This window comes from Cololabis saira, chromosome 12, assembly GCF_033807715.1.
Source record: "Cololabis saira isolate AMF1-May2022 chromosome 12, fColSai1.1, whole genome shotgun sequence".
Taxonomy (NCBI): domain Eukaryota; kingdom Metazoa; phylum Chordata; class Actinopteri; order Beloniformes; family Belonidae; genus Cololabis; species Cololabis saira.
The window spans coordinates 22,970,554-22,983,032 of record NC_084598.1 but is presented as its reverse complement, the minus strand read 5'-3'; the positions used below and the strand labels follow the sequence as shown (position 1 = coordinate 22,983,032).

The following is a 12,479-nucleotide window of genomic DNA, read 5'->3' as shown; positions in this document are numbered from 1 at the left end:
CCCTCCTACACCACCACCATGCCTCAGTGCGCCGCCCTCCGCCATCCCCCAACGTTCCCTCAGGAAGAAAACTGGGCAACATCTGGCTGAGTTTATGAGAGAGAGGGAGAGAGAATTGGTAGACCATGAAAACTGGGAAGAATTCTTTCTCGGGCAGTGCAAGAGTCTATTGTTGTAGATGCCATTAGTGGCGGTGAAACTTTAATCTTGTGAAAATTCTCATTGTTGCGCTCAGATTTGCCAGTAACACAGCTGATGTCAGCGTTCGCGTTATTGTCCTTTTGATAAAACATATGCTGCAGCGCTTGTGAAAACAATTTTTATTCAAACAACAGAAACAGGCTGACCTCTGCAAAACACCATGGACCAAGCCAAGGGTGAATACTGTTACTTTCACAGTCCCTACATCTGAGTGAGCTGAATGAAATCACTCACAAGCTGTACAAAAACTGTACGTGATAGGCCAGACTGACACACTTTTAAGTTGTTGAAATAAATCACAACAAAACTGCACATTATCGCCAATTCGGTCGACTATCAGTACAGTGAAATAAGTATTAATACAGTTTCTTAAAATGCAAGTCACTTCAATGTACTCAGATTATTCACACAGTTTCACTGGATCAATAAATACACAATTAAAACACATCACTCTTCAGTACAATAAGACACGCACAGCTGCTACAATAGAAAAAAAAGAATAAGAGTGGCACTGAGATTGTTTCAGCTGTAGAAAATGAAACAGAACATGATAGTGGTTCATTAAACAGACGCACAGCAGGCTAAACGGACACAAGGAGAAATGTATAAACATTCAGCTCAAGCTGTAAACTGGCTCATCTGAAGTCGGTGGTAATTCCCTCTCTTCAAAATTAAAGTCTCAATTTTTGAGAGGGTTATTACGCAATCCTCAATCTGGTTGTGGGGCATCTTCGAACCCAAATAGGCCTTTTCTCATTGATTTCTGTGCAGGAAATGCAAGATAGAAAAATGAGTAACTGGGGTGGTTTACTGAGTAGTCTTAGATCACAAACGATTCAGTTGCAGTCCCATCTCAGTAATTTGTCCCAGCAGACTGGGACGACTCCTTTGGCACGGCACATTGAGAAGGTCTCTGTGGATTGTTGATTTTGAGGTCCATGTTGTCATATTTACAAATGTTTGATATTTAGCTGCAGAAGTAAACACATTCATGCCAACATAAACCAGGCCAGGATTGGCATGGGTTTATGGTTTGTTCCACTAACTCAGCTTCGTCACGCTTGCAGTCGACAGCAGAGTCGTGACTGTCGGTTGATGTGAAGCCAGGACTCTGTAGCACCATAGCCCTGTAAAATGAATCCAGCTTCCAGTCTATTGAAAACAGCGATGGAAATGATGGGAGGGGACTGCTTGCCAGTACCTTAAGATTCCACAGTGATGGCCGATGCTCTGGTAGTGGACTTCTACCCACCACAGCCGTCGCACCCACTATTGATCCAGAGTCGTGCTTATTGAGGCCGAGCCAGGCCAGCTGCTTTACCTTTGTCACTTTCAACGTTAAACAGTCAACCTGGGCCACCCTGGATCCCGCTCTCTGGCCTGCCTTTGTGTACAGCTAAGCAGGGTTGAACTGAACTAAACATTGGACAAAAAGTAAGGACATTTCTGTTTGGTAGATTACTTCTTTGTTGTAACAATGCTTCTTGGCAATCAATCTTAAACTGATGAAAAAGCCTGTTTATTTCCCTTCTGAATGGTGCTGCATTTGTAAGGAACATGCATTTGTGGGATGAGCAGCAGAACTGAGTATTTGGGTTGCGCCCCTGAAAAATTTCCCAAATCTTTTCTGCCAATGCAGAACAACATTGATTGTTGGATGTTTGGTGGATTGGATGATTGAAGTTTGAAGAAACAACACATACTAGCAATTTATCCATTTAACAAACAAGAGCCTTGTTTAAAGAACCATACACAACCACAACAGCTGGCTCCTCCTCCTCATGCTGGTCACCAGCCTGGTCACACACTGCTGTTTTATGGCACCCCATTGTACAACCAGCATTTGTTCCAAATCAGCCAACATAGTTGTGTTGGTCACTCTGGCACGAACAGCATGCCCAAGCTGATCTCACAAGTGGGGTGAGGTCAGGACCTGTCTACTCCCAAATTCTGTAGGTAGCCTCTGATGAACCCCGGTCCGTGGGGACGAACGTTGTCATCTTGGAGGATTGAGTTTGGTCACAGGCTGTGGAGTTATGGGATTGCCACTGGTTGCAGAATCTCATCTCTATATCTTTCTGCACTGAGATTGCCTCCAATGATGACGAGCCTCTTTTTTCTTGTGAGGGAGATGTCGCCCCAGACCATCACACTGCCTGCACCAAAAGAACTCTCGGTGCACACTTTGACCCTATGATCTAACCACCGTAGGCAGAATCTGGACCCATTGTTGGACACAACATTCCTTCATAATCAGGTGCCTGACTGGCAGCAACTGGCGGTACCAGAAGCTCAAAACAAGAGTCAATAGCAACAGCAAAATAAGCGGTTTGGTATTGGTAGAGAAGATTTGGGAACGTTTTCATGGGCGCAACCCACATACTCGGCTCTAATGGTCATCCCACGAATGCATGTTCCTTACAAATGTGTCACCATTTAAAAGGGAAATAAACAGGCTTTCCAATGGTACAAGATGTATTGCCAAGAAGCATTGTTACAACAAAGAAAATCTACCAAACACAAATTTCCTTACTTTTTGTAGCAAATTGTGGTGACTAGACTAAGGGTTTTACAATTCAGCTTCTCTCTGGTTTAACTGATGGCTCTTTTTATTAACTATGTTTATGATAAGCTTAATTGATTTACAACAGTTGTTTACATTTGTCACCAGTACAGCAGATTAAGTTTCAGATTAATTTCAGTTACTTTGTGCATGGTCTCTGAGTGTTTACTCGCTCGGTCCCATTGTGCTGCTTGTGCTTGCAGGTGCGTTCCCATTACCCCTAGATTTGTGCAAAACCAAATATTGAAAAAGAAATCCTGTAATGGAAACGACACTAATTCGGAAAAACTCCAGAATATCCAATAAACCTTTTTTCACTTCCAGGAGGTGTTTTTTCAGGCGATTTGAAGATCTAGTTATTCCCAATAGTGGAATGAAAATGCTTTTTGTGAATTTCCACATCTCTACCAGCCCTGGATGTAACGTAGCCGGTCAATCTAAAGTAATTAAAATCTAGTTTCCAGCTACTTTTGGCCTCATTAATAAGATGTAGTTGTGCTATAACACTATTTAATCAATTAAATATAATTTGTCAAAGATTAAAGATGTTTTAGTCCATTTTCAACATTGCGATTTTCTTTTTCATTTTTTTAAAGAAAAGTCTCGTGGGATGAGATAAGGAGAGTTACAAGACCCCTTATTCCCCTTATTCGAAAAACAATGCTTCCTGCAGTACTGTCCCTTTGACAAACCAGATCCCAAATATAAATCTACACATTTTAGAAATTTCCTTGTTAAATATTCAAATGCTTACATTGCTCCTGAATTTGTTGAGTCTGATTCTGCCAGTTCCCTGTTGGCTATTTGCATGTTCAGTTTTTATGTAAATTTATTGGTTCATTGGATGAAGCGCTGGTCCGTACACAGCTGCAGCTTCCTTGCATTACAGGCAAACCAAACTATTTCATTTTGTGCTGATTGAAAAAGTCTGTCAAAACAATGGGGAACTAGAGGTTTGTGATGGTGACTTTGTTATCATTTCGCATAAATCTTCAGTGACTAACACAGGGATACCGATTCACCAATGTCATTTGTTTGCAGGGAAACAATCACATTCGTTCAGTCTTGTGCAGTCTCTGTGTCTAGCTCTGGTCTCAAGGTACCGCATTAACAACTGAGCAAAGCTGAATTGTAAAGTGAATGGATTATTTCAGTAAGATAATTTCATTTCAGGCTATTTCAGCCCAATTCCCAAAAAAATATTTTCTTATTTGCGATTCACACGGTGTGAATATACCCCTTGATGGCTAAAGCGCAGTGCGATGTTTCTACAAGGATGCACCATTATGGACAGGTCAAAAGGGCAGCATAGTGGGACTATCAGCCCCAGCAGGAATTATTTTTTCCCCATGTGAACTGAGGCTATGGTGTGATTTGTACATTTAAGCCTTGGCTCGGCCGGCTTCCATTGTCGCAAAATGGCCAACGGGCCCGGGTCCCAAACAGGCCACTGCATTTGTCCATGAGGGAGACATTCATCGGTAATGAGTAGTACTTTCGAAATGGTAGGAACAGGAGTGTGAGTGGACATCTGCTTTTAAGTATATCTGGTGCTCATGATGATGGGGCCATATCAGCTGGTGTTTGTAGCCAAAGATAATCTCACGGTATCTGGTTCTGTGGAAAGAAACATTAAGAAAACAGGAGTTAGTGGAAAGTGAAACACAAAGAATAAAAAGTATACTAAATAAGGGTGCCAAATTGGTTACATTTCCTTAATAAATCCTGAAGGGTTATGTCGCATAATTTCTTAAGAAAACAGCCATCAGACATTATGGTTTGAAATAAAATAAAAAAGACACTATGGTTCAATACAGCTTCTTTTCTCATGATAGTTTTCCTGTAGCTGTCTGGTAAGCATTTGGCAGTACAGACAGCAAGTGTTCATTAATAAAAAAGGGGGGAAAAAAACGATTGGAATGTGTCTATTATTTAGATTGCACTGCTGTCAACAACAAGTCACTTCTTTCCTGAGGACCCTGAACAATGATGTATGTCTAGTTTGCTGGGGGCGCCTCATTGGCTGAGCAAACAGGCCCCCGAAATAACCACCAATCACTGAAGACGCTATCATCAGTCACCCAGAGAGGGGCTTGTGAAAGAACCAAGATAAACTTTGTTTGTTGGAGGCCCAAAATAAGCATGGCTAAAACATGGAATAATTTGCACGAGTAAAATCAATAAATTAATTAATATGAAGTGCAATACTGCAAACATGGCATGTTAGGCTAGTGTGTGTTGTGTATTTTAAGGTGTGGGTCCACACTCTTCCTGCCTCACTCTGAATGGCTGCCAGGCAAAGAAGGAACATCTATTACATGCAGAAGTAAATAAACAGTCATGCAATTAAAGTGCCATCATTTGTTATGCAATGCAGGGCGTGTGTACGTGTGTGTGCACATGCCATGCTGCTTACATGTATGTGTCACCAACTATATGTCTGTGCATCTACATACTTGCGTGTGTGTGTGTGTGCGTGTGTGTGCGTGTGCGTGTGTTGGACACCATTCTCAGGTTTCTTTGCCGTTGACTGCACTTAAATTAATGATTTGGGGGCCCAAAAATCAACAAATATGGCCCCCGGCAGAGTATAATGGAGAGCATGACCTGCCTGTGGATGTGTTTGAAGACTGCTCCTCTTTTTTCTCTGTCAGCACCTCACTACCTCCACACAACAGACGCATTCACTTCACAAACTTGCCTGTGTTCATGTTGTTAATGAGGAAGCACGTAGCTATGTGGTCACTCAGCTGCATATGCTTATAAACCCATGATTATTTTGCATGTTCTTAAGTTGTGACAGTCTTAAAATCATTAAAAAAAAAATAAAAAAGGTTTAGAGGTATATGAGAAAGGAAAGCATATTATATCAGCTGGGGAAGTGGGAGAGCTCAGCTGGCTCTGACAGAGGTCACTATCCAAAATGTTCTGTATCATCAGGCACTAAAAGCAGCAGAAGAATGACAGCTACCCGGACTGCAATGCACAAGAGGAGCATTTATATGATTTGTTGTTTACTTTTAAGTACCAGTGTTAAAACTTCAGCTGGTGTTTCTGTTTCATATTCAAAAATGATTTTTGAATAAGCATGCTGCAGAGTAATTTTAAACAAACTGACCCAGGCAGACATGTTTCTTTAAAAATACTTGTTCTAATTGGTATTTTTCTAGTGTTAGAAGCATGATTGATAAATAAAAAGAAAATGCCCCCAGATAATTACTTAGGAAGCAAGGTATAAAATAAGCTGTTGAAAAGGAAAGAGTCTTGATACAGCTGTGATGTGCAGGAGTTTAGCAGCATGACTAGAATAAATTGCTCTGTAACATCCAAACCCTGGCCTAAGTCTTCACAGAGAAATTTCTGATAAATCCAAAACCTCAACTCTTGACACCCATTCCAGCAGATCAGCTGTATTCCCTCCATTTTCCTGTTTTTCCACTTCACATGAAGAAGGCTCACTGAAAGTTTGCTAATGGCAAACATGCACAGTTGTACATGGTAAAATATAATTTCTCCCTCCGCCTCACTCCAATCAGCCATTCCAATCTTGTACTCCCTCAGTAACCTCCCTCCTCCCTCCTACTCTTCCACTCTCCGTATGCTTGATGGCAGGATCAGGCAAGGTGAACACTCTCTCATATTAATACTTGTTGAGTCTGTGGCTGTAGACAGAAAAAGAACTGTATCAAAGTTTACAAATGCTCTCAGAATCTTATATGTATTTCAGATGTAAAATAATACATGATGTTGCTGGTACCACTGTTCACCATGTGATCATCGTTTGGTCACAAGACCCCTGACCAAACTACAGGCAAAAGGATCAGACATTTCTGTAATAATGTCTGTCTGTAAGGTGCCTATTTTGTTTTCTACCAATGTTTCTCAAAAACTCTGAAGACTGGATATCAGATCTCAGGTTGGATGTGAGTGGTTAAAACCATTCTTGTCTTTAAGTGCTACTAACATAAACGGCCTGTTAAATGGATCCATGTAGAGTTTGTGGACCACCAATGCTAGAGTGCTGCTCTTTCACTTGAAATTACCTTGTGGTTGGTGTTCTTTCACTCCTGCAGAAAAAAAAGAGAAACACACCAAATTCAATTACTAGTACAAAGATTCAGTCCCCTCAACGGCCCACTCTACCTCCAAGAGGAGAGTGATGTAAAACAAGTTATTTGATGGAATGAAGAGGCAGATATTGGGGCTAAAAATACTGGAGAAGAGCAAGCGCCCTTCATCACTGGTCTTCAGTAATAGTAATATTCGTGGAAATCGACCGTGTATGTTTTTCTAACCTAAACCATACATTTTTTCACTTCTAAACCTAAATAATTGTCAGTAAGACTAAATTAAAAAAAGTGATGGGAATATGTTCAACATTTTGCAAGACACGTCTCCAATTTGTATTGTGCATAGAAGTCCACCTTCATCCATCCAATTCTTTTTCCTTTTAAGAGTGATTTTGTTCAGATCAGGAACAGAGAACATGCATAAGACACAACACATGGACATGATGACTGTTGACATCATGACGTCTCCTGCACAATAATGTAGGAAACACGATCTTCATCTAAGTAAATGATTGACTAAGGCATATTTAGTCATTATATATAATTTCTTTTATCTCACAGTTGTGGACCAAAACGGCAAACAACAGCTGTGAAGAGAGCTGTGAAGAGCGGCATATTTTAGAGAAGATGGTCTATTTAAGCTTAAAAATAAAGCCGTTTGGGCAAGAAGCCATGCAGCAAAAACAAATACACAATAAATCATTTCACTTCTTATGCCTTTGATTTATTTGATGGAGAGACTTTGGGTGAATCAATTTTCCCAATGATGGGAAACTGCAACAGATTTCTGCTCCTGTGTCCATTACATCAATCATAGAGAATCACTTTTTTGATCGTTCTACTGTACGTCTGGCTGTCCCAACAACATAGAATATGATTTTTGTAACAATGGCTGCAAGAGCCCACTCCTCCATCCCTAATTTTCTCCTTTTTTCTTCTTTCTTTCTTTTTTTCAGCCTGACTTTTACAACTTCCTCCTGGTTGGGGCTGCAGCTCTAACCCAAACAAAACTCCATTTTTTAGTTATTGGCCCTCATGGCATGTAATGGAGAATCAAGCTAATTATCCCTACAGCTGTTTTCACTTGCTTTTTATGTAAGCAATACCTGGCTGATCCAGAGAGCAACAGTGAGGCCCTTCTTAGCGCTCCAGGCCTCCAGGCCGGCTGGAATTAGAGAGCAAAATGCCAGGTCCACGCCCCCACCCCCAATCTTCCCTTCCCCGGTACTGCCTGTGTGTACCCCTGAACCCATCTCCCACCACACAAGCCCACTTAACTAGGCCCAACACAACCCCCACCCATCCAAAGTCTCCATGTCCACTCCTAAATCTACCTCTCAGACTCCCCCTTTGATGTTTAACAAAGCTGCTCTTCAACAGCTAAGATGGATCCACATAATAAGTACCAGTTTTCTGTCACTGATGGCAATTAATGAAGGAGGTGAGCGAGGGTGTGGCTTTGGTTAAATGAGAACCATCTCCTGCTGTCACAGGACTAGAAAGAGATAAAGTGAGTCCACAAATAAGAGGGAGGGAAGGAAAGAAAGAGGGTAAAGGTAGATTCAGGGGAAAAGAGTGAAAGAAAACAATCCCTCACAGGCTAATTACATAATTTCCTTCATCTGAGCAAACACATGCTGGGTGAAAGCAAGTGTGAGCAAAGCTCACATATGCCAGGCTGAGGGATGCTGAGCAGACCTAACACTGTCTGCAACTGCTCCCTGGCAATGGACAGCGTGTGCCACACAGGCATGTTGCCGGATCTCGGGGGGGAACATCATCCGCACAGTTTGTAGCTTTTAAGTGAGTCATATCCAAAATCTTACTGTACTATCAATCTTCTCTTTTACAGCAATGGTGCGGTAAAGTGTCTCCGCACAGATAAACCATTGCCGGTGTACTGTTTCCCTCATAACAATCCATTCCACACTGCAGCCAGAAATGTGTTCAGTACAAACACCACTAGGTGGAGTTGACTGATGTTGAAAAAATAGATATATCTCACGTATCAATCTCATTTAACTCCCATGGAGAGGCTGCATGCATCTGTAAGTGAGTCAGACACTGTGCATGCTTCACATGTGTTTGTTTCTGAGCTTTATTTTTGTTTAAACACTGCTTTAAATGCATTGACTCCTCCCATCTCTTCAGACTGACATCTACTTGGAAACGAACAGTGAGAGAGAAAAAAGGAGATAGGAGACCAGCTTTTTCCCTCTCCCCGTTTCATTTTTTTTCTTGTCTCTAATTCGGTGAGGAATGATGGGAGAACTCTCTATGGAATGGTAGTGAGTTTCCTGAGTCCAGCCAAGGTGTGCCAGTATGCAAGAAATGATATGGGTGGAATCTACAGTACCTGTTACTGGTGTGGAGGTTGTTTTGACATATTTTGCTGACACTGGCGGCTCTCCACACACACGCGTATGGTGCAGTAGGTATGCTTCCATAAAAATAATTGTAAAAAAAAAAAAAAAGCATATGCGCTGAAATTCACACATAAATACAAAGACCCACATGTCAGAGGAAAGGTGAAAAATAGTTATTGGTGGGACACGTTCAAAGGCTCATTACTCATTTAAAAGCCCTGAGGCAAAAAAGAAAGTATGTCCATAAAAATGCTTAATGTTCAAGCAGGTTAAAAATCCAGGTTTGCGCAACAAAAGGTGAATGGAATTCTACCTGTCATCCCCAAAGCCTTTTGATCTGCGTCTCTTAGCGCTCAGAGTTTCCTCTCTACATAATCTCACTCTTAGGCCTTCAAGATTTTTTGTCTTGATGATTCATGAGCTGAAAGAGAGAGAAAGTGTGATTGACAGTGTTTTTGTTGCTGAGAGGAAAGTCAAGAGCTCTGCTGTGGGCCACCTGCTTGTGTGTCAAAACCTTAGGATACAACCCAACCACTGTACCTGCTTTTCAGGGTGAGGAGAGTCCTGCAGCCCTAGTGAGCTCGTGCCCCATAACAACACCTTGACCTGGAGTTTAACCTTGACGTAGAGCAGTGGAGAGACCCATCAGAACCAGGTCCTACATCAAGACGCCTGAACACGCCTGCATCTTGAAAGCAGCGCAGGCCCAGCCAGGCAACGGAGACGAGTGAAACCCGAGCCCACATTAAAGCATCTGAATCAGGTAGGAGATCAGGGGAGGCCTCCATGCTGTCAGAGTTTGCGGGAGTCCGGGCCTCTGAAGCCCTATCTCACCTCCATCTGGAAAGAGAATCTGAGGGTAGTCTGATGGCCCGATAAGAGGCCAATGCCGACTGACACGGTAACAGCCTCTCACCCCCATTTGCAAAAAAAACAGCCGAATGGATGCAAGTCTCGTTCTCCACTCTTATGTGGGTACAGGAGGAAGGGCGGTGAGTTTAGAGTGGGGGTCTGGAATTGAGTAGGGTGGGTGTGGGGGTTATTGGTGCATGGTGGCATCCACTTCACTTTGATGGTTTGACCCTTTATCCTGAAGTTCACACACAGGTGCTAGGTTTACAGAAACAAATTTATAATGAAACGCGTATGGTGTCTTTCTCCTGTGCGTTCTTTGCTGCTTCAGAGTTAAAATACACACAGAAAGGAATTATAATTTCAATTATCAGGGAGGAAAATTCCGACGTAGGGATTACAGAGCGGACCGGCTTCCAGACTTTTTTCTGGAGGACAGAAAAGAAAAACGGAGAGCAAGACAACTTGTGCAAAACCTTCAATGTACAAAGTGCAACAGCGGATTGACACATTTTCAGAATGTTTCTATCCGTTTACCTCTCTTTTTCCTTTTTGTGTTTTTGGTGACTGGGTTAGAAAATACTCCAGTTATCATCCAAGCAGTCGTTCTTTTTCCCTGGGTGCTGTTACAGCTCCACTCTCATTATGATGTCTTCTCAAGACGACATCAACTCCACTGACCCATTAGTTTTTACTCCTGACCCAACTTGTTGCTTCCTCTCTTTAACTGCCCACAGACTCACTGCTTCTCCATCTGTTCTTTATTGCCCCCAGTTCAGTTCAGTTTCTTTTCCTATTGCCCCTCTATCACTCCAGATAGGAGACAGAGAATCCACTTTCCTGCTCTGTGTTTCAATAGCAGACTCTGATGTGGTGGAATACATTTAACAAGGACTACCCTTCAGATTTTATGAATTCCAGCATAACTACTAACCAACATAAATAAAATATGAACAATTACTGAGCTTAATCCGGAACACAGCACAACATTTCTGAACTTGAACTTAATTTAGTACGCCAAAGTTTTAAAATCTGCTTTAGTGCAGATGTGTACTTGCTGTAAATGGGAACAGAGACAATAGAAACCAGGCTTCGCATTTAAAATAATTCAGTTTGGTCTAGTTTGATCAGCTCACATCTATTTAGGGTCACTTAAAAGACAGTGGAGAACATAAACGTGATCCCTGAGCTCCCAATAGGCTCCCATGGTGCAACAAAAATGTATGAATGTATGTCGGTACTGTACATCTATTTGTCCTCATGCGTGGGATAGTTGTGCCAACAAAATATGACAACAATGTGTATTTAGGAGCTTCGGGTATTTTAAGTGAATGAGTACTGAAAGAAATTTATGAAAGAAATGCATACAGTATACCCATCCAACATTGACACTGTAGACATTTATTGATCTTTCCAGCTCCCTGTTTTGGTTTAGCGGCTTTTTTCATTAAAATAAAATACAAAATGGGTCTACAGAGCGGCAAAGTTGACTTTTGACTTGACTTTTTATCAAGTAGAGTTAGTGTTTTTGTTGTAGCTAACACAAACCATGGCGCTTAATACTAGGTAAGTCTGGTCTCAGGTCTAAGTCTGTTTGGTGCTCTTAGGGTCACTGTAGCCCCAGGACATGAGACATATAAGATATACGCTGGGGATAAGCACGAGAGGCTTTTGCATTGCCTGGTGGTCTGCTAGAGATGTTTACCTCAGTATAGCATCTGTGTCAGTGCAAAGGGTGAAGGAATGTAAAAGAAAAAAAGAAAAAGATGTCAAACAACCAGTTTTAAAATGGTTGTGCTTCTCACAGGTTGGAAAAACTGTAGGTACAGGTTACATATCCACCATTAAAATATATGCAGCTTAGACAGAGAGGAAAAATTGTTCATTTACGCCCGCCCCCGGTCCGCAGGTTTATTTAGTAATTTTTTTAAATTTTTATCCCAGATTTTTTCCCATTGTTTATCACTCAGTGCCCCTACCTAAGTCAGTCCTGGGCATTGCTCACCCTCTACTAGAGGGCCATACTGAGCTCAAGTTTCCTCCTTAACTTGAGGAGTGAACCGGCTTCTTTTCACCAGACAGGGTGATGCTTCTCCGGCCAGACGTAGCGCATGGAAGGATTGCGTTATTCCAGCCTGATAATCACACCCCTTCTGGCGGCCGGCTGGCCAGAGGGGGCAGTGTGTAGCCCAGGACTGCTGCCATCATGGGGGAACTTAACACACACTCAGCACTCACAGCATCCCCGACGGGAATCGTGCTGTGAGTGCTGTACCTGCACTACCAGCTGCCCCACCGTGATGTTGTGTGGCTGTTGTGACTGATAACCTCAATAACCAGGAATATCAGCTCAGGTTGAATTAGGTTTTGGGAACCATGGTTGCGTTTTTATTGATGTTTTACTTTTTCATAATTTTAACGTAGTAA

The 12,479-nt window shown here is 42.0% G+C and overlaps 1 protein-coding gene across 2 annotated transcripts in view; it reads right to left on the bottom strand.

Annotated features, from left to right (window-relative positions):
• Positions 1–3,424: 3,424 nt before the first annotated feature.
• LOC133456455 (ERC protein 2) overlaps positions 3,425–12,479 on the bottom strand; it is a 211,029-nt gene continuing 201,974 nt past the window's right edge. For both annotated transcript variants that reach the window (XM_061734932.1, XM_061734931.1), the window contains exons 16-17: positions 6,808–6,831; positions 3,425–4,381 (exon numbers count right to left, since the gene is read on the bottom strand). The gene's annotated coding sequence lies outside the window, so the exon portion shown is untranslated. The remainder of the gene's footprint in view (positions 4,382–6,807; positions 6,832–12,479) is intronic.